At 34.7% G+C, this 27,869-nt stretch overlaps 1 protein-coding gene across 4 annotated transcripts in view; it reads right to left on the reverse strand.

Moving 5' to 3' along the window:
• LOC144452865 (excitatory amino acid transporter-like) overlaps window positions 1-27,869 on the reverse strand; it is a 127,665-nt gene that overhangs the window by 20,910 nt on the left and 78,886 nt on the right. Inside the window, exon 4 of one of the 4 annotated variants that reach the window (XM_078144054.1) lies at window positions 25,161-25,222. The gene's annotated coding sequence lies outside the window, so the exon portion shown is untranslated. Of the gene's footprint in view, window positions 1-324; window positions 606-11,756; window positions 11,868-19,269; window positions 19,344-25,160; window positions 25,223-27,869 lie in introns of those variants that run through there. The other 3 variants (XM_078144055.1, XM_078144057.1, XM_078144056.1) reach the window with 3 other exon arrangements.

Consider the following 27,869-nt stretch of genomic DNA (forward strand, 5'->3'; position numbering starts at 1 on the left):
TAAACCCATGAGGGATGACCTCACTAGACTTCTTGGGAGATGAGAGTTTATATACTTAAAGAACTATGAAGTATAAATAAATAAAGAATATTATTATTATTGGTTTCTGTAACTCTACCTAAATGTAATTATACCTCAACTATAGGGTGTCAGAATTTGAAGGATTCAAATTTATTTAGATTGAACATTACAAATGTCTACAGTATCTTTACTATGATTGATGAACCCAGACATGAGAAGGCTTAGAGTCCACTATAAATCAAACAATGAGAAAAACTGGTTATAAATCTGTAGAAATTAAAGTAGACCTCATCATGTACTTACCACTGCAATGCTGACAATATGTCCTGAGATCTGATATCCCAGTGTGTGTCTAGAGATATCTAAAGGACAACTCCGTAACAGTCACAAAACTTAGTGACACACACAGTGTCCTGTCCTGAGACCCAGTGTGTCTATGAACACATTTAAAGGTCAACTGAAGTACCAATCATAAAACTTTAAGTGACACACACACAGTGTCCTGTCCTGTCCTGAGACCCAGTGTATCTACGAACACATTTAAAGGCCAACTGAAGTACCAATCATAAAACTTAAGTGACACACACACACAGTGTCCTTGACTAGACTAGTCTGATTTGTATGTTTACTAATACTTAACATTCAAATCTGAGTCTTTCTTTTCAAGGAACCGAAGGTCAAAGGTTAGAAGTCACTGGTTGATGTCAATTGCTTTTGGTTCTGTAGTAAATCGGATATGACTTCATATCGTAATATTATATTATAACTTTATTCCTTTTACTACCCAACAAAAGACAAATATCAGAGTTCTATTTTTATGAAAAACGTTTATACTTTATTGTTGACATGGAATGTTCACTTTGAAGTCACTGGTTGATGTCGATTAGTTGAGAAAGAAATCGAATACTATGAATTCATAGTGTAACATTTTACTTTAATCCTTTCACTGCCAAACAACAACAACAACAACAACAACAACAACAACAACAACTACAATAGTTCCACTTTGAAGTCACTGGTTATTGTCGATTAGTTGAGAAAGAAATCGAATATGAATTCATTGTGTAACATTTTACTTTATTCCCTTCACTGCCAAACAACAACAACAACAACAACAACAACAACAACAACAACAACAACAACAATAGTTCTATTTTTAGTTATACAAATGTAATTTGATACATTATTGTTGACAAGAAAAAGTTCTCTTTGAATTCACTGATTGTTCTCAACTGCTTTAGTCCTGTAGTAATTCTGGTATATATATGTTCATAATGTAATTATTATACATTTTATAGTATAATTACTAAACAAACGAAAAATATCAAATATCAAACTGATTTTTTTAAACACAACTTTTATATGTATTGTTGACAACAAATAGTCATTTTGAAGTCATTGGCTGATGTCGATAATACTTAAGTAAGAAATCATATAAGTTTTTAATGTAACATTATATCTTTAGTCCTTGCACCAAGAAGAAAACACTTTAATTTCTATTACACATTTTTAAAGTCATTGCTGACAAAAAATGTTCTCTTTTTTTTAATAACAATTTTAATTTTTTCATGATGAGTGATATTTGTGCTTTTAATCAATTATTGACATGAAGTTGAGATGGAGGTAGAATTTTTTAAAATAATATCGAAAATGTTCTATCTAAGAATCAAACTGAAAAATATTACATACTAAACATGACTGACTGGCGACATAATTTACGATTCTGGAATGAGTTGAAATGTGACCCCAAAATATGATATAGAACCTGAGAAATTTTGAAAATAATTTTTGAAATGCCCTGTACAAAGATAAATATAACAGACCACATTATATAATAAAACAACTGACTTGTCACGTAAGCACTCTAGACTGTAAGATATGTCTGTGTTGTTCAGCCCTATCAGGTTTAAATGCTGGCTGATAGCGTGACATGCATGTCTGTATCTTAAAGACTAGCAAACACTCCGGTGATACTTGACTGTTTCTATGGAAGATATGTAGTATCATTGTCTTCTGTCACTTGTAAATCACTAAATAATAATGATCTGTTGAAGTACTGTCAAGTATTACTAAGTCAAACCAAGTTTTCATATACCTGACGTTGACACTGTAAATCAGTTATCAATATTTCATATATCATTGTCTTCTGTCAAAACTACTTGTAAATCACTAAATAATGATTTGTGAATCCTACATAAGTCACATCAAGTTTTCATATACCTGACGTTGACACTATAAATCAGTTATCAATATTTCATATATCATTGTCTTCTGTCAAAACTACTTGTAAATCACTAAATAATGATTTGTGAATCCTACATAAGTCACATCAAGTTTTCATATACCTGACGTTGACACTATAAATCAGTTATCAATATTTCATATATCATTGTCTTCTGTCAATACTAGTAAATGACGATCTGTTTACAATAAGTCTAAATAAGCTATGCCAAGTTTTAATATGACAGAGTCCTATGGCGTGCAAGTGTGAAGTGTGATGTACTTGGGGTATAAGTATGAGTGCTTGTAGTGCGCCCGTACTTTCATGAGTGTAGCAAAGTGAAAGTGCAGCAGAAAACACTACAATCATGAGTGCAAATACTCCTGAGTACCCACACTGGAACTCACATCACATGGGGTTCTGTTATTATTACATAAGTTTATCTGAAATAACAAATTTCAGTAAAACTGATACTTTGCAATTGAGTGCTTTCCTGTACAACGAACCATCGCATCCTCATTTGCATATCATTTGCATGCAGGTATGTAATAATGTTTTTGATATTGCACTGCAGTGAAAATACCACTACTGGTATGAGTGTGCGACAGTGCAAGTAATCTCTGGTACATAAGTAATTATATACAGTACCTGCATTGACAGACTGTAAAATCATCAATACTTTATAACAACTGAAGTGCATGCCTCGTTTGATTTTAAAGGCCCATGATTGGATCCCAGGCACTCAGATATATCTTATCTGTGACACCCAAAGAATGAGTTGAAAAACACAACTGGAGAGTGCCCATGGAAAAGTTTATACACTTCCAGCAAATATGGTTGTAGGTAGCTGATTAGAATGGACAGCAAATAATGGGGTTAATGAAGGATGATTCAGGTCATTACAGTAATGCGTTTTTCTTCCACCACAACTACCCTACACTTTAAAACACAATGAATCACAGCTTTCTAGGGTTAAGAGGTTGGAGAGGTGACTTGAATGTACTATTTTTGAACCATGGGAGACTCCTGAAAAAAAATGAAGGGTTACAGTCTTCTGTAACTTTTTCTACAACTCCGCCAGACAAATTTTAACTGTGTCACCCAAACGTGTTATTACTTTGCAATTTAGTTAAATGAGTATGTCTTTTATTAGATCTCTGTGATGCAAAACTAATGAATTCAAGCAATTGTTCCCTGCTCTCGATCAGTAGAAATGATTTTTTTTTTTCAGGACTCTCCCATGGTTCAAAAATAGTACATTCAAGTCACCTCTCCAACCTCTTAACCCTAGAAATTCATTGTGTTTTAAAGTGTAGGGTAGTTGTGGTGGAAGAAAAATGCATTACTGTAATGACCTGAATCATCCTTCATTAACCCCATTATTTGCTGTCCATTCTAATCAGCTACCTACAACCATATTTGCTGGAAGTGTATAAACTTTTCCATGGGCACACTCCAGTTGTGTTTTTCAACGTTTCTACTTCGACAACAAGAGGACACAGCTTGAAATTATTTAAGGACAGATCCAGATTGGATATACATAAATATTTTTTCAGTCAAGGTGTCGTAGACATTTGGAATAGTTTACCAGAAAGGGTTATTGCTAATTCATCAGTTATAACCACCTCAGAACAGTAAGGGGTCTTTAAAAGCCTCAATGGCTTCCTACCCCATATAAATTCACTGTAAATTCATGGTAAATATCAACAAAGGAATGGACCATTTTATCAATAGGAGTCAAACTTACTTAGCTGGGGCATACCATTGACTTACTTTTTAGAGATATATACACATCTATTTTGTGTTTGAATAAGCATATGTCAATCTACAACTGATAACATTTGTTTACACAATGTTCAAAGTAGTGCCTGATAGGATGCAGTGTGCTAAATTTTGTTGTTGTGAGTCAAAATGTGAAAAACTAGGATTTATTGTGAGTCACCACATAGTAAGAGATAGGTGAACACCAAATTTTGGTGTGTCACTAGAAATTGTGTGCGTCAGTGGTGTGTGTCAAATTGGCTTAGAGGACACAGTTGTACCACATTGTAAGGGATAGGGGAACACCAAATTTTGGTGTGTCACTAGAAATTGTGTGCGTCAGTGGTGTGTGTCAAATTGGCTTAGAGGACACAGTTGTACCACATTGTAAGGGATAGGGGAACACCAAATTTTGGTGCATAATACTAGAAATTGTGTGTGTCAGTGGCGTGTCAAATTGGCACACAGTGTACCACATAGTAAGAGATAGGGGAACATAGTAAGAGATAGGGGAACACCAACATTTGTTGTGTCAATGACATGTCAAATTGGCTTTAAGAGGGCATACTATACTGGTAGGATAAAGTTATTGATATCTTAGCAGTAATATCTGTCAATTTTATAAATATCTTGGACTAGTATTTCTAGACAAGGTGGCAAGTGTTGATATTATCTCAGTAAGTTTTAGTGTAACTTCAACAATATCTATCAGTGCTGTAGTAAATGTGGAAACAAACTTGGTCTTGGAACAATACTAGTAATCTAGCAACATCAAAGTCAATATTTTCGTTTGGGACAAGAATGGATCTACTACAACATACAGAATGTGGTTATTAAAAAAAACCCATCTCAATGACAGCATAATAAAAATTTTGTGTTCTCCTCTCCTCTGTGAAATTACCAAAAATATGACTTTACCGAATATTTCCAGGTTTGTACTTTTATAGGCTACAGCTATGCTTGGAAACCTGCCAATTCTGGATACCTGTAATAGCATTTTACTTCATGCTAGAGGGTCATAATAGACTAAAACGGTTGACTTATTCTCAGTACCTGAAACAGCATATATTACTTCATGCTAGCAGGTCAAAATAGAACAAGAAGGTTGGCTTATTCTCAGTACCTGTAATAGCATTTTACTTCATGCTAGAGGGTCAAAATAGACCAAAACGGTTGACTTATTCTCAGTACCTGAAACAGCATATTACTTCATGCTAGCAGGTCAAAATAGAACAAGAAGGTTGGCTTATTCTCACATGTGCATATAGTAATGTATATGTAGAGCATAGAGTAGAAGTTGTGGTGTTGACCAAGTAATCAAACAGTCGTTATTTTTTATAACAAACCTAGGTGGTAGGATTCTATTGCAGGTAGCAGTGCATGGAGACTGTAATATGCAAATGGCTGGTCAGATTATAGATCACAATACTGAGCACAAAGGAACCACTGTTTCTTTACCCTATTACCATGATCTTTTTGAAATGCGATACCTTAAACACCAAGGGGATCCCTTCACTGACATAAATCAGGCTTTTAGTGAGTTTTTTTTGTAATTTACAGTTATTGACCATTCACCTATCATACACACTCTCTGACCCAGTCTATTCCTAACATACATAAAGAAATCAGCAAAAAATGACGAAATCTCACTTTTTTGGTCAGTTTTATTTCCTGACTTTCAACAACTTGTCAATCAATTTATCTTTATATCCCTCTGTTCTTAACTGATCCTACAATCAGCCAAAAAAATGTTAAAGTGAAATGACAATGTTACTTGCGTAATTTTCAGGGGAAATGTGTTTGGTATAAAGGGGTTAACATAACTAGTAATGTGATATCCTTCTTAGCTATAAAGTGTTGTTTCTACTACATTCTTACAATTTGACTGAATTGCTAAGGCAAAGCTGTGATCTGTTAATATCAAGTGCACTTTTGCGTGATTGTCGATTTGATGTATGAGGGCCTCAATGGAAAGAAGCCGACCCTGCAACGCTTTGCGTTGTTTGTAACGCTTATTGAGTTTTACCCTGAATAAAGATATTTTATAATAATAATAATAATAATAATAATAATAATAATAATAATAATAATAATAATAACAAGCTTCTATATTGCAGTTTGCATGTTTACACTCATGGCATAATGCGTTAATTTGGACAAATAGTGAGTTTGTCTTAGCAAGCTACTAATTAATGCAAAGCTGATAAACTCAGATAAGACATTGATATCAGGTAGGAAATAGAAAAAAAACAGTGAGAGGAAACAGTATTTAAAACTTTATTTGAAATATACAGAAACTAATATTAGAAATCTGGAAAATCGCGAGTACAAAATTGATCATTTGTCCTTTACCCTGTGGTTTGGAGAGATTTTAAGTGGTCTTTAAATTTACAGGGAAAGTGGTCTCTGAGGGACATTCTACCATAACCTTTTTCTTTCAATAGAAGGCTATCTCACATTAATACAAATAGATAAGATTTGTAAAATAAACAAACAAACAAACAAACAAACAAACAAACAAACAAGTACACTCAGCTGTAAGATCCCAAAAATGTTACAAGAATTTCAAACACTATTTTTTTATAAATTGATGCCTGCAAGTCCATTCCTAAATGGGCCGACACCATAAACCTTGTTTTGAAAGAGAACAATTGAATGTATAATGGATAAGCAAAAAAGGGGAAAGAATTGTTTGTGGTCAGTGCACTCATGACTTAAATACCCTCACATCGGTCTTTTTTTGTTTGTATGTCCAGCCCATGAAGTCTGCAGATCCGGGGAGGAAACACAAAAATAACCCTCCCTATTTCAGTGAAGACAACTGTAGAGCCAATCATGAACAAGCAAATGACATCTGCCCCACTTACACACTTGCTCTAAAGTACTAAATAAAAATAAAAATAACTGCCATAAATAGTAGACTGAGTGACAGGTTTGTTGAGAATAAAAAAAAAATTGTCGCACCACTTTAGACAAAATGTCCTGACCAGAAACAATTCTTTTTTTTTTTTGGCCTTAGGCATAAGAAAAAAAATGTTTGGTTATGATTACATTCAATTTTAAAATACGTGGGGTAGGTAGATTTTTTATTTTATTTTATAATACATTCCTTTCCAAATGGTCTCTGTGTTGTTTATTTCTTCCTATCGGATATACAGCAATTACAGATTGGAAGAAGTTTTATTTTGTCTTTTTAAGTTGATGTCAGTTTCCGCACCCACTATTTCTTGCGAGACTTCATGATTTTCATGATGTTATTACTATTTTTCTTGAATACGTAAAAAAAAGTTTAGGGTCGGCGTGAAAAACTAGGTGGGGTTGGGTAACCGGAACCAAACAACTTTTTTTAGTTGGCCTAACCATTTTACTAGACCAGGAACCACTTTGTATTCATTAACTAGACTGAGTATGTCAACACAGTTCAAAACTTGTTTTTACTCTCACAGACATGTTGAAAGCCCATGTTGTCTGTGGGTCAACTTAAAAGGTCACAGATGTATGGGAAAGTTTACTTTTAAGAATGTGTTCAACCGTTACATGGATTTTGTCTCCCCAAGAAGTGACTTTTTTTTTTAAAAGTTCCTTGAACCCATTCATTTGCTTCATAGCCTGTGTTTAACCTATAGGTCCTAGATGGATATCAACTTATAAAGAACCAATCATTTTCAGGGCTTGAAATTAACAGTAGTCCCATGCCCACAGACTACCAATTCTGCTCATAGGGCTACCATAATTTGCAGCTGGTAGCCCACTCAGGTTACCACTGATTACGTGATGAGGATGGAAGATTTATGGACATGAAAGTATTTTAATAATACATATATTTCCAATAGAGGAAATCTGTTTTCAGTTCAGGAATATGGGACTACAGGTCACAATACTTGGGCTACTAATTTCTGAAACTGGTAGCCCGCTAGGACTACCAAAGAAAAACGATAATTTCAAGCCCTGATTTTGTCTCACTAAGAAGTGCTAATCATTTGTCATTTAACTTAATTCCTACAATTCACTTTCTTTCTTTCAAAACTACCTTGACCCGATTCTTGTTTCAAAAACTTATGTAAAGATAATAATAATAATAACAATAAAGTCTATTTTTTCACTTGAAAAGTAGTTTTAAAAATATTTTGGGCTGAGATAAGAGGTGTGGTTTTGTGGAGCCAACCATATTTATTACGATAAAGCTTCACCTTCTCAAGAATCAAGCTCTAGACTATATATATGGCAAAAGTCCAAAAACATGCCATCATATCAAAAACCTATCAAAATATTTATAGATACTGGAAGATGTTTTAAGAAGGGAAATGGACGAACATATTTACTTAAATGAAGTTAGGAGAGTTCTCTAACTGAAACATTATCAACAGAAATCCAAAACTTACTCTGTCCATTGCAATTTGTGTCACATTTCAAGACAGGTAGCCACCTAATAATTTTTCGCTGAAAGTGTTTTATGATTACTTAATTTAAAATCCACACTTGCTCTGCCAACTGTGACCTGTCCCACCTTTCAAGACAGGTAGCCACCTAATAATATTTCGCTGAAAGTGTTCTATGATTACTTAATTTAAAATCCAAAACTTGCTCTGCCAACTGTGACCTGTCCCACTTTTCAAGACAGGTAGCCACCTAATAATCTTTCACTGAAAGAGTGCTATGGTTACTTAATTTAAAATCCAAAACTTGCTCTGCCAACTGTGACCTGTCCCACCTTTCAAGACAGGTAGCCATCTAATAATCTTTCGCTGAAAGTGTGCTATGGTTACTTAATTTAAATCCAAAACTTGCTCTGCCAACTGTGGTCTGTATATACCTGTCACATTTCAAGACAGGTAGCCACCTTAATCTTTCTGTGACAGTGTTACGAGTATTTTATGGTTGCATAATTTAAATCCAAAACTTGCTCTACCAACTGCGGTCTGTATATACCTGTCACATTTCAAGACAGGTAGCCACCTTAATCTTTCTGTTCAGAGTATTTTATGGTTACATAATTTAAATCCAAACTTGCTCTGTCCATTGCAGTCTGTCAAGACAGGTAGCCACCTTAATCTTTCTGTTCAGAGTATTTTATGGTTGCATAATCAAATAAAATACACTGTTGTGTGTGTGTTAATCACAATTTATGACACCTTTGAACTGTATGGTAAATAAAACATCATAATGGACATTTAACTAGTGCAGTAGTACAGATATATAAATTATATTGTGGCTGTACTATCAGTCTATGACATCATTTATGTATGTCTCTTTATTAGACCTGTTGAATCTGTTTGAAACACAATCAAACTTTTTTTTTATCTCTACATGCACTAAAAACAGTTTGAACTGACTTGGTTGAATAACTTCAAAACCACCCCCTGATGAACTGAAACGATTCAACGTCAAATGGTTCAAAACTGACACATGCAAAATCAGATGTGAATTGATTCAAATCTATAGCTCAGTTTTCTTGTGGGGACAGAAATTGGTTTCAACCTTTTTACCTGAATCAGTTTATAGTTTGAATCAATTCAGGAGGGGACATCTTTTTCATCACTCTTAAGAAAGTGCTACTTCAGACATCAGACCATGGACAAACAGACCTGTTACAAACAGGGAAAGCAGACAACTGAATTGGATTAATAACACTTGGCACAGCATGTAATACAAGTCTCTGCTGTTCCAACATGCTGAGCCAAGTGTTATTAATCCAATTCATTTGTTTACTTTCCCCGTTTGTGACAGGTTCATTTTGTCCACAGTCTGATGTTGGCAGTTGTACTTTTCTTGAAGTGTTCTATTAGTGGTTGCAGAGAATTGGGTCATTGGAAAGGCACATACATGGAAGTATATGTTTCCAGTATACATTTTTGTTAAGGGTGGTGGTAAGCAGGTAAACCCTACCTGAGTTCCCTGGTCATTTCACCTGAGTTCCCTATATACCAGTGTTTTGTAAGCAGGTAAAATCTACCTGAGTTCCCAAGTTATTTTATCAGGGTTCCCACCAGAAATTATGAATAATCCATTGGAAATGTGCCAGTTTTACTAAACTCTCTCTTCCCGTTACCGGGGTTCCCTAACCTTAGCAAAAACACTGGTTTCACACTGAACTTGTGGCAGAATGAAATCTCAATTGAATTTTCCTTTGACCTACTTAATGCATAATAAAACTCAGTCATGCAAATCTGAGCAAGGTTGAACCCACCACCACCACCACCACCACCACCACCACCACCACCACCACCAACAACAACAACAACAACAACAACAACAACACCAACACCAACACCAACACCAACAACAACAACAACAACAACAACAACAACAACAACAATCCTCATATGAAATGTATTTGTCATTATTCAGTTCTTAGTAACTTTCCACTTCATATTTTCCTTGTTGTGGTTAATAAACACATTCAGAAAAATATCACTTGACTGTGTAATTAGGCTACGATGGATGAACTCGATTGAATGCATTGATGGCTTTCTGTCTGAGATGAATACAACGCTGTATATATTATTTATGTTGCCCAGAAGGGAAACTCTGAAAATGAAAGAGTTTATAAATTCTACTCTACAGTACCATAAATCAAGAACGAGATCAACAATACCAGTAACAAGCAGGGCTCAAAATTAGCGATAGTCTCGCGTCAATTCACTACTAGTTTTTCCAAAATGACTACCAAGTTCGAAAAATGGTAGTCATCCTTGACTACCATGAAAATCCTGGGGACGCCAACCCACTGTATGTATGGAAGGCCTGCTGACAAGCTGGCGATGTAGTGTGAGCGCTGGACTCTAAAGCTACATGTGATTAGATACGGCTGGCATGTTTGATATTGCTTACTTTGTAGTCAATAACAGTGGCTTGGTAAAATAAACAAAAGTCAAAGTGACTACCAACTAAAAAAGTTAATTTTGAGCCCTGAACAGGAAGAACCACCTGAACATGTTCAACTAGGTCAGTTCTAAATTTTGATTCAATTCAAGAAACAAACATACATAATTAGGTCAGACATGAATGGCCATCAGTGTTTTTTGAGAGAAATCTACCTGAGTACTCAAGCAATTCACCAGAACACCATCAATACATGTATAATAGTTAGGTACCTGTACTCACCATGCCAGCCCTATATTGGTACAAATCTCATGTGTAAACACGCAAAAAAAAAGTGAAAAGGGATGTAGGAAATTGTGACAGTTTACAGGTTGGGTTCCCAACCCTGAGCAAAGACACAGTACATGCCTTAGTATACAATGTACAATAGTTAGGTACCTGTACTCACCACACCAGCCCAATTTACCGATACAAATCTCATGTGTAAACATGCAACGGAAAAGTGAAAAGTGATGTAGGAAATTGTGACAGTTTACAGGTTGGGTTCCCAACCCTGAGCAAAGACACAGTCCATGCCTACAATCCAACAAGTATAAGGCCCTGTACTCATGGCACAAATCTCTTATGCAAATAGTCAACAAGAAAGTGACAGCAAAAGAATACAATTGTACGTTAACCTACTTTCTGTCTGTCTGTGCAACCAGTATTTCACACTCAAGTATGTACACAGGAAAGTTAAACCAACGTGTGTGTGGTGATTTGTGGAGATTTTGAAGTGTGGCATTTGGAAATTTTTTACCGTATGACAAGGAAGAGACATAATTACAGGACACAGATTTTGTACAGCACAAAAGTACTAAAACTACTTGTGTATGACATAGCCAGAACTTCAAACTAAATTATTATACACAGAAAAGTAATAAAAACTTACAACTTATGGTGATCTCTTGGGATTTCGCTGTACTATAGTCAGAACTTAATACCCTGCGACACCTAGTTATGAGAGTGAGTTTCTGCACAACCCCTCTGAGCAGGCTTATTATGGGCTGTTGACTTCCAAATGCATTCACTGAATTAGATAAACGTTGTCTTTTGTGGTGAGAACTTATGCAGGAGTAGTGACAAAAGGGCAGTGAACATGCTCACTGAAGCATTCTCTAATTGTCATTGTGGTGTATTGATAACTGTAATGCATATCAAGTTAGTGAACGTCATGTGATCAATCTATTTATCCTAAAACTGCCTAATTGAAATTGACCACCTATTGACAGTAAACACAGTCTTTTTTTACCAAAATCTGTCAATATTAGTGATTTTGACCAAAATTGAAATTGACCACCAGTTGACAATTCAACAAACTAAAAATACTGTTTCTAATGACACTAGGTGACTTTGATGGTACAATCCTAATCTGATACAAGTGTGACAATAATTAGAAACCTGATAAAAGTTACAAACAAGATCTTACCAATCATTGCCACATCACTGAAATAATCAAGTAGTGCATGTATTTTACAGGTGTTAATCTTCATAATATTTGACCTACTTTGAACGTAATTAATTCAGAGTTGCTGACTCCTAGTATGAGATTCACCAAACAATTGTGACACGGCTCAAATTTAACTTCTACACTTCCCAATTAGATGTTATACCCACGTGAACTGTTTCACTTTCAGCTTTGATTTTCCATTGGTCAAACACTGACAGACTACCACCTTCTAAGTCAAAATAGGATATTCAGTAGCCTATGTGTCCTGGACTTATATCATAAACTGCTTAGGCGTAAAAAAAAAAAAAAAAAATTGTGTGGTTCCGATGACATTCAATTTTAGAATTTTATTTTATTTAAAAAAAATTTTTTTTCATCCGTGAGTGTCTAGTTCAGGTAGTTATGTTTTCCGTTGTTTTCAAAATGGTCTCTGTGTTATTGGTTTCTTCTCATCAGATGTACAGCCATTACAGAATGGAAGAACAGATTTATATTTTTAAGTTGATCTCAGTTTCTGCATCCACTATTTCTCATGAGACTTCACAATTTTCGCGATTTTATTTTATTTTTTCTCGAATACGCAAACAAAAGTTTAGGGTCGGCGTGAAAAACTAGGTGGGGTTGGGTAACCGGAACCAGACAACTTTTTTCATTAGGACTTTATGAAACCTGCAGTGAAAGAAGAAATCTGTTTGTACTATACTGGTGAGAAAGTACTCTTTTTTTGGCTGACTTTATTTAAACTCGATAGACTGTTGAGCCAAAGGCTCTTCTCACACAGTGTCGAGATAAAAATATACAATATATACATTAAAAATACCAAAAAGTAAAATTACAAACAAATAAAGTAAGAGAAAGTACTTAAAGATATATTGTATGTAATTATGTCACAGGTATAGTAGAGTAGTACATCCATTCATACCTAAGGGATGATTGCACAATATCGCACAAACTCAATAAATGGATATCATTCATTTAGGTTAAAAAAAACCTCCCCTCCCCTAAATGAACGCTCACAAGTGCGACATCAAACGTTTACATATGTTAACTATGATAAAAACTGTAGCGGTCACATCACTACGATCAATGTAATATAAAAACATGATTGTAAACACATTAAAATACTACCAGAAACTCAGCACCATATCTCACACTAGAAGTACATTTTTATCAACTTATCAACATCTCAATAGTAATAACCAAAGCTGTTATCATTGAAGGAGTGAACAGTTTTTGTCTAAATTTGGTTAGAAGTGTGAAAATGAAGTTCAGCAATCACATTGCCGCCAGACCCTCTCCTAAACTCACAAAGTTCACTTATTAAGGTTGTGTGACATTGTGAGATCGTCCCTAACCAATCTACTGTACTCTGTACATGTTTCAATTCAATATGTAAATGAATGTGTGTCTTCTTTTCCTACAATGGTGTCGCAATGTTTGCACATCCGGTTTGTAGCTTTCTATTGACCGTGATACTATACTCAGTCATGGCTTTATTCTTTTGATTGCAGACCTGTTAGCATGTATGGTTTGCAGGAGCAGTAGAAAGACTGCCAAACATTGAAATTGTCTCCAGTTTTGCTATAGACTTTGAATTTAGAATACAATGTCTTTGAGTAACATAACATAACATTCCATAACATATCATAACATAACACAACCGCAACAATTACTTTGCACACATTGCAAATGTCTGCTGTCTTTCTCGCTTTCACTTCAAGCAGGTTCTGTATTTACTACTGAGATGTTGATAAGTTGATTAAAATTTACTTCTACAGTGCTGGGTTTACGGTTAGTATTTTGATGTGCTTACCATCGTCTCAGTATTAAAACAGGTTCATAAGGTTGGAAATTCATGTTTACCATCATATTTTCACTTTGTATCACTCATAGTGGGGTGACGCGCTACAGCTCTCATCATGGTTTACATCATATATAAATGTGGCGATGGCGCACTTGTGAATGTTCATTGGGGAAGGGGAAGGGTTTTTTTGTAGCTATTTAACTGTTAAATTGTAAATCATCAAAAGTGTCTGCAGTCTCTGGTCATTTTGTAGCAATCTCTTGTCATTTTATAGCAATCTCTGGTCATTTTGTAGCAATTGAACTGTTACATTGTAGAACACTGAAAGTGTCTGCAGTCTTTCCTAACATTGAAAGTATCAATGGTCTTTGCGCTAGACTTCAAATACAGTCACTCTTTGTAACAATTCAAGTTACATTACAATTCATCAAATTGTACAGCTACAGGGATCTTACAATTCTGCAAACTCTCACAGGTGGAGAATCATGTAAGAAGCTTAGTCATAATCACCTGTATCATCCTGCTGACGTAGTTCTATTATGCTGCTAACACTAATCCAGTCACTATCATTGTCTGGGGTCTAACAATACATTTTGGTACAGGTTACTTGTACTTTAGTACAGGAGAAATGAAGTAGCCTTGGTGTTTCATTCAGGAGACAAGATGTTTTTAACACATACAATTACAGGAGAAATGAAGTTGCCTTGGTGTTTCACTCACAAGCATGTTTTTTGACACAAAGATACAATTACAGGAGAAATGAAGTTGCCATGGTGTTTCACTCACGAAAGTGTTTTTAACACAAAGATACAATTACAGGAAAAATAAAGTTGCCTTGGTGTTTCACTCACAAGCGTGTTTTTTGACACAAAGATACAATTACAGGAGAAATGAAGTAGCCATGGTGTTTCACTCACGAGAGTGTTTTTTAACACAAAGATACAATTACAGGAGAAATGAAGTAGCCATGGTGTTTCACTCATAAGACAAGATGTTTTTAACACAAATGTACAGGAGCAATAAGTTGCCTTGGCATTTCACTCACGAGACATGATGTTTTTAACAACGATACAATTACAGGAGAAATGAGGTACCCTGGTGTTTCAACCATGAGACAAGATGTTTTTAACAATGATACAATTACAAGAGAAATGTAGTTGTTTTGGTATTTCACTCTTGAGACACGTTTTTTTAAAAAAAGATATGTTGCTTTCTTGTTTCTCTCATGAAACATATTTGTAATGCAAATATAAACATAATGCAATTCTAGACTAACAATAGCAGAGGGACAACAAACACAGCAGGATCCTTTACCCAATCACAAGTTGAACATTTTACAAGTTTAGGTTGTTATTTTACTTGATAGATAACAACACCTTTACTGCTGAACACAGCATGATTGTTATTGAGGAAAGTTTCATTGATAGATAACAACACTTTTACTGACGAACACAGCATGATTGTTATTGAGGGGAATGTAAAAATCTGAAAGAACATAAACAAAACTATCCCCTGCTGTATCACAATCCTGCAGTATTTAATTATAATTACAATATGTATATTTGCACTTGACAAATATATCACATTAAGCAATATACAGAGATACCACCACCTACAAAATAATTGCAATACATAATCAAATATACATCTCTATAAATCTGTCTAATTACCAGACATTATTCCTCTCTTTCTTTTCATTGAATAGCTTTTGTAGTTTATTAGTTTTATTATGTTATGTAATGCTTCTTTTACATAGTTTATTAGTTTTGTTATTATTTTCCTTTTATGTTTTGTACCATTAACTACTCCCCAGGGTTTTGTTACATGTACTCAAATAAACAATAAAAAAAGACATCATATCAAAAGTACTCTTGTCTGAAGAGTAAAACAACAACATCAAGTTGCCTAATGATTAGCATCGATCATTCAACATATTACAACAATGTTTGACCAACTGTATCTCTTAGCCTGTCTCACGCTGTGCTACAATTACCCACTATAACAGCAAGTTTCTCTATTGATCACAGTGTAATCTTTCACTCCCTGATGTTTAATTAGTGTACATTTCACCAGAGTCTTCAGGATAACAACATTGTGGGATATCTAATCTGGTATAATAAACAAAGTTGTAATGTTGAGTTGTAGTTGCTGATTTAACATCAAACGTTGGAGTTGTTTGTTTACCATCTGCATGAAGTGAGTGAGTGTATGTGTGTCATATTATCTGTGTAGTGACTAACCAACCTTGGTCTTATCAACAATTTGTTTACAATTAAACATCAGGGAATGAAAAATTACACTGTGATCAATAGAGAAACTTGTTGCTCGTAGGTAGTTTTAGCACAGCTTGAGACAGGCTAAGAGATACAGTTGGTCGAACATTGTTGTATGTACAGTTTCCTTGCGAATACTCCCTATTTTAGCTGTAATGTATAACTTCAAATATTACAGCGTCATAAGAACTGTATTGAGAATCTTGACACAATACCATATGTACTATAACTGTATGGCAGAGACAAGTAGGTATACTTCTCACAATGACCTTCAAGTTCAATAATACCATTATCTAATCTCTTTCTGGTCAATTCATTAGCAGGAACTCAAAACAATGCCAGCATGTTTTCCAACAACTACAAAACAACAGCACCTTTAATTAGACTCATGATTGATGTCGTCATAGCATGCACAATGACAATAGACTGATTGATTGCCTTACATTTGAACAATGAAACAGGTAATCCCTGGATATAATCACATTTAAATTGCAAATAAGTACTACCACATTGTTGACACTGTGACTTGTGACAGTTATACACATAATCACTTAATTGCCTTAAGTACAATTTATTGAAAAGACTTTAAAAACCAGTCAACAAGTTACATGACCACAACAAGTCTACACATGTAAACATGCCATGTGTGTGTGTGTGTGTGTGTGTGTGTCTGTGTGTGTCTGTGTGTGTGTCTGTGTGTGTGTTTGTTTTTGTTTGTTTGTTTGTGTGTGTGTGTCTATGTATGTATGTATGTATGTATGTATGTATGTATGTATGTATGTATGTATGTATGTATGTATGTATGTATGTATGTATGTGTGTATGTATGTATGTATGTATGTATGTATGTATGTATGTATGTAAAACTAAAAAGTAGAGCACGTGCACAGTCTCTAAAACTATTGTTGTACATATTTATCTCTTTATACGCTTACTCTGATATAACAAAACGTTTGGCCTTTTTAATACTGCATGGGTATCAGTTGTCATTTGTGGTTGACACTAATACAGGTTAAGTTAGAGAGTCTTATTATAAATCTAACCATGACTCCCTAGCTTGATGTGAATCTACTGAGTAGTCACGCCACTCTTCAAACACCATTGTTACCTCTCCATAGCTATGATTTACCCTATCCCTATTCCCGAACTGATTCCTTTTATGATGTTCCAACAATGCACGGAATGAAGTCATATGATTTGGGGTCATGGCAAAGCTTGTAAAACTCATCAAAATTGAACTCTTCAACTTCAATAGTATACATGTTCATTTATATACCACACATGTTCAAGTGACAACATTGCAAGGGTCTTGGTTTATGTTCAACTTTTGACTTCAGTCAACTTTTACGACTGAACTGAAAAGACTTCAACAAGTTATCATTCAAGATAAATTGCATTCAAAGTTTTGAAAAAGTGAGCACAGACAGTTACAGTTAATTTTTTATACACATCGCTGTCTTTGCCTTACACTATATGACTTGTATAACTAAATAGCCACCAATTCCTATTCTGTACACTACCATGCCCAACTAAATGGATGAGACCACTCACATACCCAGATACAATTTCCAGAGACAGCGGACTCAGTTTGGATGAACTGAAGGAAGCAATGGCGGATAAACCAGGGTGGCATGTCAGAGTATCTGCAATCTCGACCGTGGTCGATGGATGATGATGATGATGATACATAAACAAATGAATAAATGAATAAATAAATAAATAAATAAATAAATAAATAAATAAATAAATAAATAAATACAAATAAAATCTATCATTTTAAAGAAATGTATCTGAAGAATGAATTCTACATGACTAACTATAGAATTTTTTATTGTCCTTTTAACCTTGTTTACTTTGTAATGTTTTCTTTTTCATTTTTAACCACATAAATTGTTATTTGTTATCATTTTCTTCCATTCTGAGTATTGTAAAGAGTGCTGAGATGCAGTGTAATCACTTTTTAAAGAAATTAAATTAATCTTATTATTTATTATTCACTAGGAGCTTTCAACTTTGCAAACTATACTGTATTGTTTCTGTATTCTTATTCTTCAATGTATGTAATGTTATACTGGCCAGCAGGCTATGTTTCCGTCCTAGAGGCCATCACACTGTTATGTTGTAAGTGGAGCCATACAGATTACATTGGACTATTCTTAGAACCAACTCTTTCTATAGCACTGCCAGACAGTTTTTCAAACTTAAATTCGAATTCTAATCCAAATTGGACCTTTAATGACAGTAGACAACACTATACAGACATAACTTGCACAAGCATAGTGAACACATGAAGTGATTTCCCTTAGACAATACATCTAAATTTGAATTCTAATCCAAATTGGACCTTTCATGACCGTACACAACACTACACAGAGATAACTTACATAGTGAACCTAGGTAGTGAACAGGTGAAGTGATTTCCCACACACGATAGGTACACCTAAATTTTAATTCTAACCCGACCTTTAATGACATTTACTGTACACACGACTACATAGACATAACTTACATATGTACAGTGAACGCTTAGAGTGAACAGGTCCCATACATGATACGTACACCTAAATTTTAATTCTAATCTGATCTTTAATGGCAGTACACACCACTACCCAGACATAACTTACACATGTACAGTGAACCCTGGCAGTGAACAGGTGAAGTGATTTCCCACACACTGTATCTACTAAATCTCTAAGACTGTCAACACACAATACAACAAACACTTCAAACTGTCAACATCTCTATTGACGTGAAACTTTAATTGTCACTTCTAGTTAAGCAGTTCTTCAAGTATTACCTGAATCAAATAAGCCCATTGACAATATCTGGGACTTCAAGTTGAAAATAAGTCTGTGATAATTTGAAAGTTTAAACTCACCAACTCAATCCTGCACTGTGCTTGATCCTACGATCCCATACAACAAATGCAACTATTGAAATGTACAACTGTGAAAGCTGGAATCAATTAGGGTTGGCTCTTTTCACTTCTCGGGGGGGGGGGGGGGCAACTCTATATGCTTGGACTATTGTATAGAATCTTTTCTTTCAATACTAAAACTTAAAAAGGTGTTTCCTTTAAAGTGGCCATATGGATGAAAATTAGGTATTTATTTTGGATTTTTAATTTATAAAACAATTTTATCATGGCTTCCTACTTGTAAAATCAATATGAAACAACATATCATATGCCAAGTCCTTGTTTGTAACTCAATAAATTGCAAGAGATTACTAAATGTATAAAATGTTTGTTATTGTACATACAATAACAAACTTTTTACACAGTTTTTTAAGCTTTTTGCAATGATTTTTCAAGCAGGAAGCCATGATAAAACTTTATAAATTAAAAAATCCAAAATAAATACCCAATCCTCATCCATATGGCCACTTTAATTAACAAAGTGTTTCTTGTCACGAACATATCTCATTCTTTCACATTTTTTTTTACCTCTACTATAGAATAGAAAAATTCATTGCCTTCCATAAAAAATAAAAAATACCACTCAATGCATATTATTACTGCATCTATAGATAAAATCTACCTGTTTCCCCAGTCACTGATTTTACCATGGCTCCCTGCAAAAATCATGCTATAAATATACAGAAAACTGTTTTATAGGAAAACAAATTTCCATAGATTTCTTCCATTCTGCAACTGGGGTTCACAAACCTTAGCAAAAATACTATTTACAATCATTACTTTAGTAAACATTTTTTGTTCAATGAACTTTTTTTTATCTCAAATAAACTGAGTTATACGGTTATTGTTTTCGAATTTAAAGCAGATGATATTTAAAGAAAACTGAAAATCTTCAATGAATAGAAAAAAAATGCAATTTTTCGCATTTTCTCTCCTAAAGTTAGTAGAGTAGTAGTTCTATGTATGCAGGTTTTCCCTTTCTTATCAGATTTCCCCTGATCTGTTACCAAAGTTTCTCCTCTCTCTCTCCGACTGCCGACCCTTTTCTCTACCAGATTTCCCACTTTGCTATAGATTTCCCCATCTCTCCAATACATGTTTTACCTTCTATATTTTGATTTCCTTCCCTTAATCCAACCAGATTTCCCATCTTTCTTACCAGCTTCACCTCGCTTACCAGCAGCATTCCCCCTCTCCCCTACCATTCTTCCCAATCCTCGTCACTGCATACCGAAGTGTTCATAGTGAACTTCTGATGACCTTGCTTGTATATTCCCAAATGATGAAATGTGATCTCTGTTTTAAATTGGTGTTACCCATGTTTATATTTTGTTAACCTTTTCAAAACCACCAATTAATTGCAAAACATTATTATTTTTCAAGCCACTATTTAGCAAACATTACATTTAAATTTTGGGGTTAAATAGAACTGATGCCTAAAGCTTGATTTGGGAGAGATATTAAGTTCATTTTAGTCTAGAGGCTATCCGTAGCTTTGAATCTTTTCTCAGGTCTAGCTCCATGAGGTGCTCAGATGAAATTTCAACTTCAAACAAAGCCATCCACAAAGTCACTAACATCATGTCCAATATTGAGTTAGTGTTTATTGTGGGCAGTTATGTAATGTCAAAATATAATACATTTATCAGGTCAGGACACTACAAAATCATTATAGCAGTTGATGGTTTATTCATTTGCATGAACAACTTTTGGTTCATGATTTTTTATTGAGCTAGATGGGGTCAAGAGATATATTTGAAGCCATGGATATAGCTCTAGACTATGGTTCTCAGAGTAAAGTAAAGAGAGATCTTGGAAGCCATGGATATATCTAAGCTATATAGACTGGTTCTCAGAGTAAAGAGAGATCTTGGAAGCCATGGATATATGTAAGCTATATAGACTGGTTCTCAGAGTAAAGAGAGATCTTGGAAGCCATGGATAGCTCCAGACTATGGTTCTCAGAGTAAAGAGAGATATTTGAAGCCATGGATATATCTAAGCTATATAGACTGGTTCTCAGAGTAAAGAGAGATATTAGAAGCCATGGATAGCTCCAGACTATGGTTCTCAGAGTAAAGAGAGATCTTGGAAGCCATGGATATATCTAAGCTATATAGACTGGTTCTCAGAGTAAAGAGAGATCTTGGAAGCCATGGATAGCTCCAGACTATGGTTCTCAGAGTAAAGAGAGATATTTGAAGCCATGGATATATCTAAGCTATATAGACTGGTTCTCAGAGTAAAGAGAGATATTAGAAGCCATGGATAGCTCCAGACTATGGTTCTCAGAGTAAAGAGAGATCTTGGAAGCCATGGATATATCTAAGCTACATAGACTGGTTCTCAGAGTAAAGAGAGATCTTGGAAGCCATGGATATATCTAAGCTATATAGACTGGTTCTCAGAGTAAAGAGAGATCTTGGAAGCCATGGATATATCTAAGCTATATAGACTGGTTCTCAGAGTAAAGAGAGATCTTGGAAGCTGTAGCCAAGAAGAGCTAAGATCATTATAATATGATTGACGACTGGGATCATATTATGTTAGAGACATTTGATATAGCAGTAGTGTTAAACCCCTACCCATGTCATTAGTTAGTAGTCATTTGTAACAGTGGGATATCTTAATTTAACCACAGTACAAGTATCTCATATTGCTGTTCTTAACTTTTGATAGTGGTTGCTTAATAGTTTGTAATATTCTGCTGTCAGTGAATTTTTTGACAAATTTCAGATTGTAGAATAGAGTTTGACAGGGGTACAACATAATTATATTAAGCTCTAAGTTTGCCTGTCTCAAGCTGTGCTAAAACTATCTAGTTGTGGAAGTTTCTGTATCTATCACAGTGAGACATTTTAACCAGCTGGTGTTTAACTTTAAACAAATTGTTTATTAGGCCAAGGTTATCTGCTTTATACTATACATATTACATTACACACATACACACAGGATGACTTCCAGTATGGTGTAAACTGGATGGCGGTGTAATTTTTATCTATTGATATTGTTTTGTTTTTTTCATTATCTTGTCTTGTTAAACTTTGCTTATGTATTGTTTGTACTTTCTTTTTGTGTGGTATGTAATATTTGTTGTGAGTGGTAACACAGCCCAGCTTTTGTTGTTTCCTGGCTACCCTGTTTTTAAATAAATTTTACTGCTAGTACTACTGCTACTACACTAACAACTTCACTGAAAACTGCAAACTTAGCGCATGTTCTGGTGTTCTGTGTAATGTAACAAGTCATGTGAGTGTGTTTAGCAATAGCCAGATTTATCTGATTGGCAGTTTGTATTTATAGTTAGTATAATGAATGGTAGACTTTATTGTATTAAACAAAGGAACTCATAATGTTGGATTTTGTATAGTGCTTTTTCACACTGTGCTCAAAGTGCTTTACAATTATTACCCCTGGCTCGGATCTATCGCAGCACAACGGCCCTTTATACTTCCTCAACTCCCTGGGGAGCATACAATCCATTGCAGCCTTTATAGGATTAAAGCATTCACATTGCAACCTCTATCCTACCAGGTCCCTAATTATACAGCTGGGTTGACTAGGGTACACATAGGATTAAAGCATTCACATTGCAACTTCTGTCCTACCAGGTCCCCAATTATACAGCTGGGTTGACCGACTCAAAACAAGTAGGTAGTTAAAGCATAGACCTACTTGCAGACAGAGAAGTCAAAGTGGTGACTCAATCTGACAATGTCCCTTCCCTTCTCACATAGTTTACGGACATTGTCAGAATTGTGTTCCGTACACCGTTTGCAAGCTGAACTAGTTTTAGCACAGCTTGCAAGATGCAAACTCAGTAGCTTGATAGAATTCTACCATACATACTGCCAAATTTGTTGACTTCTGTCAGCCAAACTTTTAATTGTTAAGTTATATTTTCTGTATATCTCTTGTGTATTGCATCAACTTAATCCATACTAGTAGTACTTGAATCACAGAAACTTATAAATGATACATGTATAGCGCCCTCTATGCAATAGAGACTCATTCATCAGCCCCTTTGTTTTTATTGTGATTCCCTGAAGTGACCCATTAACACATGGAAGTGATTACTGTTTACAACACACTTATTCAACTCATGGTTGAACACACCTAAATTATTCACACCATCTGTGTTGATGTAGAATGTGCCTCACATATAAACACTTTAAACTTCTGCTGCTGCTTTGTTCAAGAAAAATCCAAACCATTCTCAGTAAATTCAAGAAAAAAAATCATAGGTCACCAAATAAATTTTTGAACTAGAGGTCAAAGTAATATCAAAATAAAGCCATTTTAGAATCACACATTGGCACTGAAGATTGTGTTAATTCTATGGGAAAATTAATGTCCATTTCCTTGAAAACAAGATGGTGGAACCTAAATTATTTTATCACTTCAAAAGGATCAGGAACAAGTTTTCATATGACAATGTTTGGAGAGATTTGAAGACTTTCATTTTGTGAAATTCTTTCCTGAGGCTACCATCTGTGATTTAATTTAGGTCACAGTACAAAACATGAGGAGATTGACATCTGTGCAAGGACTCTGTGCTTGCAGCGTTTCTGTAGCAGTACTTTGAGGAGACTGACATCCGGCAAGACTCTGTGCTTGCAGTGTTTCAGCAGAACTACTTTCACGTGCATACCAAGTAAAAATGCTGCTGCAGAAACACTACAAGCATTCATGCAAATACCCAAATTACACCACACCCGGGTGCCACACTTGCACTCGCACGGCATGGGGGGGGGGGGGGGGGGGGGGGGGGGGTTTATCATATTATTACAGGAGAAAACCTAAGTACATTATATATCATCACTTTCTTTATCTTTCATGTGATGTATATATAATATCATAACTAGGCAAAGTCCATAAGCTTGTGCAGAGTAGATGTAGATTCATTTGTGACCAGCTTCCTGGGCTGCCTCATGATGATATTGTAGATAGCGCCCTCTGCGTGGAGAATGCGCATAACACATAGAATGCACATGCGTAGTCATTGCGCCACAATGCATTTGGTTAAAACCACCCCAAAAAATGGCATAGTATATAGGACACGCATGCGTACTAATCATTGAGCCGCTACATGGCCACTTCGCGTCCGCTGCACGAGCTATAATATATATATAAATATATATGTTCTTATTCTTCATTACATTACAAAGGTTAATAAATATAATTATTTTTATAAGTGTGTTTTTAAGCTCAACCAGCAGTGTGTATTAAGTAGTAAAATCTAACTAAACCACGTCTGGTCAAAGTCCCTCAATCAGCACAAAAAGTTGTTCATCCAATCAGTGAACCCCAGCTGCTATAGTGATGTATACAGTGTACTATAAGTAGCATCCTGAGCTGACAAATGTACCATATTTGGACATTACATAACTGCTCCAATAAACACTAACTTTATAAGAGACTGTGTTATTGGTTACAATTTGCGATTGATTAACAAAGACACAATGTTCATGACTGTGTGGGTGGCTGTGGATGAATTTTAAAATGCATCTCAGGACTTCTAGAGTAACGACTTTGACTATACTGTGAGTGGAGGTGTCAATGGTAATGATACTGTATACGAACTAGACTAGTTTACTATATTCTTCCCCTTTCTGTAACTGGGGTTCCCCAACCTTAGCAAAACACTGACCATGTTGAAAGGAAGAAAACCTGCTAACTTAATCTCTCTCACTGTAGATTGGTTCAGTCTTTTGATTACTGTGAGAAGAACATGTAAAGACACAAACCACCTAGTCAGAACTTATCCATGGTATCATACCAATGCAAAACATGCAGGAAGAAAAGTGAAACTATTCTGATCATATCCTGTTAAAATTAGCTTCAATACATACCTCACAGAATCTTGTAACTTTGTCCACGTTCACTGAAGTACGTTTGGTTTACGTGCACTCTTCTGCAAAATGAAAGAAGAACGAGAGGACTGAATAGAACTGACTATATATAGGGCTGGGACCTGTAGCTACGTAGTACATATACTATGCCATTCATACAGCATGTATGTCATTATATTATCCTTCTATTTCTATATCCATACAATTCAATTTGATTGAATGGGCTGGATTTTGTTATACGGCCATATTGATTTCATTCTCTGTTTCTCCATCTCCATTTTGACATAGTAATGCTAAAATTAAAGATATAAAAGTAAAGTTATTTTTACAAGCTGGTAGCATAATATGTAAAATGTAAAATTATTATGAATTTCAATCAATCAATAAAATGAAATCAATCACTCAAATCCATTTATAAAGCACCAAACTCTGCAGAAGTGTTCTGTTCAGTGGCACTGCATGAATGGGTTAAACCACGTGCACCACATTCTTTGTTAACAATGGGTCTTCAGTTTCAATTTGAAACACTCAAGGCCAGAAGCATGACAGAAGTCAAGTGGAAGTGATTTACAAAGTTTTGGAGCAACATCCAATCTTTGTAGTGAATCATAAATAGTAATGTAAAAACCCTCAATGTCAGATAACCCCACCCCTCCCCCCTCCCCCCTCCCCCACCATGGTTCAATGTAAATGATCATTAGAGTGATGATGGCTTCAATTTTGTTATGGTGAATATGAAAATCACATGAACAATTATTTAATTCAGAAAATACTGGTATTATAAATCTCAATATTTTCATAACCAGAAAATTTTGCAATTTTACAGCTCATTAAAAATTTCTACCTTTGTTTTCTCTTTTTAATAAACTAAGTTTCAACAAATTCCAGTGAAATGCACACAACCTAAACGTCACCTCTTTCTGCAACTAATTCATTGGGACCATGAAAAGGAAATCCTGAGTTTGAGAAACATATAAAAAATATTGGGTGGCCGATGACCACACCTCTTTATAATCAAACACTTAACAAAAAGTACTGGTATTTGTAGTCTAAACTATATATTAAACATCATTGGGAAGTTGTGTGGGTGTCAAATTGTTTGCTGAGTGAAAAAACAAACAATCTGTATAAATTTAAACAAATCGTGTCTCTAAAGGCTTTGTTATTGTCAGGGAAAATAAACACTATCTTTTCAAATGTACTTTCAATAACTTCTGGAGTTCCTATTACCATTTTGAAAGTTGCGATCTTTCTCAAATATTTTATATTATATAATTTTATTCCAAAACTGCATACAACTAATAATTGATAGTGTGATAGGGTTAGTACATGTACAAATTGCCAAGTACAGCTTATTTTCAGTGTGCCAGGACTGGACTTGTCATGACAAACAAAATTCGTTGTTGAGTAAAACTGCTAACAGGGTGTTTCCTTGTATTTAAGTCGCTATATAGTATAGGATTGAGAGCAACACATTTTGGTGCATTTTTTTCATGGACAACAAATCAAAAGTTGTCATAAACTTACAAGTTTGGTTTTCTATGAGAGCATTTATTTCAATGTTTTAAGTTAATTTCATAGTGACTCCCTGACTTTGGTCATCAAGGGCAAGGTCAAAGTCTCATTAGAGAGGTCACCACTGATAATGCAGGGCACTATAATGTCAATGTTTAAAATCATGTTCATTGATCATGAGTGACAATTCTCAGTACCTGCAATAGCTTTTGAAATCATGCTAGAGGGTCAAAATAGAACAAGAAAGTCGACTTATTTTTTAGTCTGGATTCCAAATGTTAATAGACCACAGTTGGAATTCAGACTACATATTTTTATGCACACCTATAGTAATGCATGTGAAGTGTGTAGAGCTGAAGTTATGGTGTAGACCAAGAAATCGAATGTTCATTATTTTTATGATGTGCATATGCAGTAATATTCTATTTTAGGTACTGAGAATTTGACCTTGATCATGATAATCAAGGTCAAGGTCTCATTTAGAGAACTTACCATTGATATTGATAATAATAATAACTTTATTACACAACTGCATCATCAGTGAATACAGTAAGGTAAACAACAACAACAACAACAACAACAACAACAACAACAACAACAACAATACAATTTTTTTCATATATAATTTAGAAATATAACAATACAAGTTTTTCAAAAATTTGGCTAGAGGAAGATGATATTGCATAATATTTTTAAAAATAAATTTCTATTAATATTACTAATTGTTACATCACATTCTGTAGAAATAATTTTTTCCTTTGCATACTGGAAATTAGACAATCTAAAATAAAATGCATCTCATCATTAATGTAGAATACAATAATTTCAATGTCTTAAATTAAATTACTTTCAGTGAATGACTGAATAGTCAGCAAAATCACTTGAAAACTGTCATTATACAATTATTAACACAAATTACCAGGTTTTTAATTGTCATATAGTTACATTAATTTGAGCTAATAATTGAATTGTGTGCATCGGGTGACTGACTGACTTTAAGATCAGAACTGTCAGGGTTTTTTTTTTTAATTTTTTATTCAGACTATTTTAAGTTTTTCTTTATTGAATAGTTTGCACTGAGTGACTGAAAAGATCAAACCTGTCACTAGTAGTACTTACTGTACATTTTATAAAATTGTTGACAAATGTTCATATTTACCCCAACTTCAGCATAATAAATTTGCATTGCGTGAC

The sequence above is a fragment of the Glandiceps talaboti genome, chromosome 23 (genome assembly GCF_964340395.1).
Source record: "Glandiceps talaboti chromosome 23, keGlaTala1.1, whole genome shotgun sequence".
Taxonomy (NCBI): domain Eukaryota; kingdom Metazoa; phylum Hemichordata; class Enteropneusta; family Spengelidae; genus Glandiceps; species Glandiceps talaboti.